The sequence below is a fragment of the Bufo bufo genome, chromosome 7 (genome assembly GCF_905171765.1).
Source record: "Bufo bufo chromosome 7, aBufBuf1.1, whole genome shotgun sequence".
In the NCBI taxonomy this organism is placed as follows: domain Eukaryota; kingdom Metazoa; phylum Chordata; class Amphibia; order Anura; family Bufonidae; genus Bufo; species Bufo bufo.
Window position 1 is genome coordinate 182,236,156 of NC_053395.1, and position 6,831 is coordinate 182,242,986.

Consider the following 6,831-nt stretch of genomic DNA (forward strand, 5'->3'; position numbering starts at 1 on the left):
TGATTACGATGCATATGTTTAGAATAATGTTTCATTTAGCTGACTGCGAATAATGCAGGATGACAGCTGCTGCTGCAGGGAGGACAAAAACCTGATCTACGGGCCTCGTTTGGGACCAAAAAGCCCCCCTCTACTTGTGTCTGAGCCCAGCAGCAAGACAATAGCACGCTGCCTCTTCCAGGCATTGCTGCACCTTGCTGGTGCTGACATAGTGTCTGCAGAAACACCAAAACCTTGCATGTTGTAGCTATACTGGGAGCAGATATCCTTGTAACATGTATACTATATACTTGTTACAGAATATTCACAAGCTGCAGCATATTTTCTTCTGTCATAATGAATCACATTGTTATTATTCTAAAACAGGATGCCATCAATATTGCAAATATATAAATTCTTTGGGAGGATATAGTCTGGTGGACACCGTGGGACCTGTACTAGAGTATCTCCTTGTGGCATATTCATGGCTGTACTGTTGAATGCAGTCTATTGTTCTCTGTGAGCAGCCATTTAGGTTGGTGCAACACTGTCTGCAATGTTCTAAGATTAATACTGAGGAGAACTAGGAAATGTCCACCCCAGAAAAGGTGTGAAATATATGAAATTGTAGGCGCCTATGAAAGGTCACAATTCGCCTGAAGAGTGGACTAGTATTTGACTTCCATCATATTTATGTTTACAAATAGTTTGGTTTGGCTTTTGCGAGAAAACAAAAGTTGGAAGCAATACTGGGGGGAACAAAAAGATGTCCAGTTCAGGGTATCCCCAGAAAAAGTGTGAAATATATGACATTGTAGGCGCCTATGAAAGGTCACATTTCGCCTCAAGACTGGGCAAGTATTGACTTCCATGATATTTATATGTACAAATAGTTTTGTTTGCCTATTTGCTATAAAAAAGAAAAGTAGGAAGTTGGCAAAAAAGTGTTCCACTGTTTTCCATAGAAACCGCTTCACCTAAAAAAGTGAGCAGAAACGTCAGAAGGTGATGGACGTCTTTTCAACCTCACCATTGGTGGAAGACCAGATGGGAATGATCTGCTGCACCCATGGCCACTTGGAACTAATCCCCCGAAAACAAAGTGTCTAGCAATGAACTGGAGCGAATATCAGTTTTCAACATACAGTATTCATCCAAGTGTGCTCGCTGTGTATTCCTATGCATCTTGTGCAATGTTATTCAGCCTAATTTGATTTTAGGTATTGCTGCAGATGCATGCAGAGATGTGTAGCTGTATCTCACACTATGCATGCATATTGCATGACAAAAGGAAATGCACAAAATTGTAAAACTGCATCATGGCTGCAACAATCTAAATATCTGAAATAGACGAGAAACTGGTTGTGAGGATGAGTGTGTAAAACACATAACTTTAGGCTTAAATAAAGAGACATCTGAGGGACATTATTTACAAGCCGCCATAATTTACCTACACTATTTGGCAATGCACCACCAAAAAGTAAATGAATAAAATACTTCATAACTGCTGCTAGAACAGACTGGCTCCTGTAATGAAGAAAAGATTTATGTCAGACGATTCCAGTCCAAATAGCAGCAAGCCTCTGTTTGTCTCAGCCCAGTGCTTCTATTTAAATGTTACTTTCATATATTATGTGGCATTAATTTAACTATAGCTCATTAAAGCAGAATGAAATGGTTAAATTAACTTATCAACCCATAATGATGATGAATGAGGTATTAATTCAGATACAAGCCGGGCAATTTGCAAGTTTACGCTTTCTGATGGCTCTCAAATAACATTTTGAATAGCGGGTCAGCGCCTCAATCAATTACACAAACATGTAAAGTCGTTCTCCTGGAAAAAAAATCCTTTTTCATGCATATGCATTAAAACATGTCGGTAATTATCCTGGAAAATTGCCTTCATTGGATTAAACGGTGGAATTGGACCAGAGCTTCTAGTCAAAGCACTTGGCTAGCAGCTTATAGAGCTGCAGGTCACAAGGGAATGGAGGCTTGTGTACTGTATGTGTATGCTACTGTGTGTATGTGTGTGTGTAGCTGTATATGTGTGTGCTTATGAGTATGTTGTTTTATGTATACGGGTAGGTGTACATATATGTGTGTGTTTATTGTTTTATGTCCAGGAGTAGATGTGCATATGTGTGTAGCTGTATATGTGTGTGTTTATGAGTATGCTGTTTGATGTATACGAGTAGGGGTTCATATATGTGTGTGTGTGCATAAGTGTGTGTTTATGAGTATGTTGTTTTATGTGTATGAGTAGGTGTGCATATGTGTGTGTATGTATATCTGTATATGTATGTGTTTATGAGTATGTTGTTTTATGTCCAGGAGTAGATGTGCATATGTCTGTGTATATCTACGTCTGTATATTCCTGAATGTAGGCTTGGGTGACAATTTTAAGGCCAATATGTCACCTGATCATGACCTTTCATATGACACATTGCCAGCTGCCATTACATAGGACATGCGACACTGCTGGGGTTCATCCCAATTGAGATCCAACCATAAAACAGAAAGTCTTCTGAGCTCACTATGTATCAAGTCCTTGATCAGATCTATGGTTGATAAAAAGAAGAACCCAGCATTGATTTGTGTGTAGAGTTGTACCACAGTAGTTTGTCACTGTCATTTTACAATTTATATCCTGGATCTAAAGATACAACTTAAATATCATTTAAACTTTACCCAATTTGAAAATTAACTTAACATAAACAAGATGTATTAATTGGCTCTTGGGTTTTAGTCCCCTGTGCAGAGCAGTCCTAGTTGACTTGATTTGTTGAGCATATCCATGCTATTATATAATATATATTTACTTACCTTTCTGAGTTTTCATGGATTATGATTAAGGCAGAAAATAAAGATGTTTCTCCTTCTCAGTGACTGGATGTCCCATCTGAAACTGTAGAGCACAGTAATAAAATAAGACCTCTTTGGGGGGTGCTTATGTCAGCTGTCAGAGCACTTCTCTCTATAGCACACTTTGGTGCAGGGGTGATTCCACAACAATAAAATATTACAAGGCATTTTAAAAAGTTGCCGATGGAGCCACAATGGTATGCTATTCCTTTTTAATTACAATTAAATACCAGAATGTGGTGTAGACTACACATTTAATATGCAACCTCATTTCCACTCACACAAGTAATCATGTATTTAAAAAAGTTGAACTCTCTATGTCTATCATTACAAGCCTTATATATCCTTCAGAGAGGGCTTTGATGTTTTATGATTTCTTTGGGTTATTGGGGTTATCCATAGAGAATCTGAATTGATATTATTCAGTTACATTACTGTATTTTATTTTGATAATCTTCTTTACAATGTAAGCAACAAAAATACACATGTATGCTTTAAGAGCACAAACTTTCCAAATTTTCTAAAGTTATGGCTACATATTAAGACTACATAGCCTTAAAGGGGTTTTCTGTTTTGCATGAGCATGCTTTAAATAGTTGTAATTTCATAATGTATTTCTTTTACCTTTATTGCGCCTATCTTCCGTTCTGTGGTCACATGACCATATAGCTCTTTCTTATTTCCTGTGATGTTATGTCCATGGCCTTGACAGAGCATTAACTAGTTGGGTGGGAAGAGCTATAAACTAGCTGGGCAGTGCTGGAGCAGTGGCAGAGAAAGGAGAAGTGCATTATGGGTTTGGTTGGATACAGATACAGGAAGTGGAAAAATCCAGCTCAGCAATGGTGGAAAAATTGTAGCTTTATTGCGGCATAATATCTTCGACAAACAGGACAAGTTCGGTTGCGCGTTTCAGACCATAAACAAATATTATGGTCTGAAACGCGCAACCGAACTTGTCCTGTTTGTCAAAGATTTTATGCCGCAATAAAGCTACAATTTTTCCACCATTCCTGTGCTGGATTTTCCTATTTTTCCTGATCTACTGCTACGCATCCAGGTGCATCATCCGTGCTCGGCTGGTGAAGGGGAAGGTGAGAGCTGCTGTGTGCTTTAATGTGATCAGATACAGAAAGTGATACATACAGGATGGAAACAAACAGGAGTGATTTGCTTACCATGAGTAGTGAAAAGGGGTCAGGAGTCTAAATTGGAAAAAGAAAGCATGAGGAAGATAAAGTAAGCAACTACACAAGCATATCTGATAAAAACCATAGTAATTGTGGAAAACCCTTTTAAATCATGGTATTCAGCACAATACACTATTTGGAAATATTTGATTAGTAACTATAGTTTGATTAAAGGGAAAACTAAATTAGTTTGGACGGTTTAAAATATAATATTTCATTTGAAGGTTACCACTATTTTTAAATTTTACAATGTTTAAATTTATCCACAAACATTTTATGCCAATAATGTAAATATACATTTCTTAGGCAGGGTGCACATATGTCAGTTGTGTCCGGCCAAACTGTTTGCGGAGTCGGATACAACTGATAAATATGTGTCTGATAGCACCCAACAGAAATACTTAGCATGCACTGTTTTTCTGTCTGGCGCTATTTGAGTTCCAGCATCACAATTGATATGTCGGATGAATATGAACATTCCCACAGAAAACAATGGGATCAGCATTTTGCACCATGTCGGAGGGAATCTGAGCCGGATTGCCAGACGTATGTGATGGGTTCCACAGTTGGTTTCACAAAAGATGCAGGTTACAGTGGGGTATAAAGTTTTATTTCGAAATAGCAATGCTCTTAGCAAATTGTACAAAGAAGAACATCAGAAGGATACATGCATTGAAACTTTTTAATGTCTGGCTAAAATAAAAAGTAATAACATAGTTTGAACTGATAATACTGTCAAGGAAGACTTGATTATTAGAGTTTGGGAAAGAAATCTTCAAAAAAAGGATACAAGCAGTGTTTATCTTGTAATGCAGTTACCGTATGTACTGTATACAATACTGTCATGCTGCTCATGAAATATTTTCACCTATCCTCTTGTCTTGTTTTCATTAAGGGGTATTCACAGTATAGGTGATAAATAATAGCTCAACTGTTTCTGTCACTCCCATAGAGCTTGGATGAAAGTGTAATATGGATTGTCATGGTTGTGCAGCTAGGTGTGATTGGGAACTGAAGTCCCCATTCAATTGATCAGTGGGGTTACTAGTAGTTGACCTATGGATGATAAATGTTTTTGACCAGAATGTCCCTTTAACAATATATATTTCTAATGCATTTGAAGAAATGTATAATATATTTAGCACTTCCAAGATAAAAATTACTTTCAAGGGTTTCTTTTCACTATTAAACAGGCTGACATTATACATGTGAAAATGTCACCTGAATTTAACTCTGCTATTCTTTTTTTTCAGTGTGCCCCCGTTTTTGTGCAATTATAACTTTTATTATATGCTAATTAGCCTCTAGCGTTGCACCTGGTCCTAGAGGCTTCGTTCCCCCACCTCTTCCCCACTTCCTTCTACTCTTGATTGACAGGGCCAGGCCAGTGTTGGTCTCCTCCTGCGCTGTCCCGTTCAGTATTTGGCGCAGGCGCAGTGAGGGAAAGATGCTCGCCGGCTTCCTCACTGCGCCTGCGCCTAATGCGTCGCAGTAAGGAAGCCGGCAGCCTTTACACAGAGTCTCATAGAAGAAAATCTATGTAAACGATTAGGTCATAGATATCCATGGATGCTGTACTAGAGCTCTGTACTATAGCCGGACTAGACAGAAAAATATAGTATGCAGTATTTTTTGTCTAGTGCTGTTTGACATCTGAGATTACAAATGTTGTACCAGATGAATAATCTGACAGAAAACTATGGGATCAGTACTAGCTTCACCTTCCCTCAGATGTTTTCTGCACCACACCAGCAAGAAACTGAGTCAGATCACCAGATATATGTGAACAATAGCTAGAGTCCACTGCACAGCAACAGCTATGTATCAACAACCTCTTTGTGGGGATCATCTTTCTGGGACATCAATACATCATTTTTCTTGTAAATAATATAAATGCCTGCCTGACTCTTTCTGTGTGCTCAGCCATGTTGCAGCGTCTCTCATTCATTCACCTAGGATTAAGCAATGAAAGCAGGAATTTCCTGAAAAAGAAGTCAATATAAAAAAAAACCATGGTTGCTTGGCTCAGAATTCAAAAGATGAATATTTCAGAAAAGGCTACTTTCACACCATGCTCAGCTATAAAACTGACAGTACCAAAAAGAAAAGTATCCAGACGTGCCATGTACACACTATTGCTTCTCTCTCTGGTTCTAGGTTTCTTTTAAAGCAGAAAAACCACAATAACAGTATGCATTGAAGTTTATATTTATTTTATTTAAAGAGGGTCAATTACAGACACATGCAACTGTATAGAAGAGAAAATCACTGCATTTCCGTATAGAGGGGAGGTGCCAGTAGTAGGTTCCTGAACCAGCAATACTCAATGTTTCCTATTGTGGTTTTAGGAAAATGTAGTCATGTTTGTATGAATGCAAGCAATTTGCAGATCTCAAATTCCGTCTATTGGGTGGAGTTTGTAGATTTGTTCAATGCACTTACTGAATAATATTACTCCATCATTTTGTTTGTTGATCTTTCTGAATGTCTTCTTTGTTCAAAATCAAAATAAGTGGTGACAGCTGGCGGGCCTGCCATTTAACCTATTATATAATGAACCTATTTGGTAAAAGTCTTTACTAGAGATGAGTGAAGTTTTGAAAAATTAGATTCGGCAGCTTGGCCGAAGTTCGACAAGAAATTTGATTCGTTCCAAATTAATTCGTCACGAATTGCTATAAATCAAGTATACCCAGGCCAATCTGCCTAAAAGAAACAGTGGCCTGTAATACTGACGCACAGTAACTCTACAGCTAACAGAATGGATTAACTATAAATATTAGTGCACTGCAT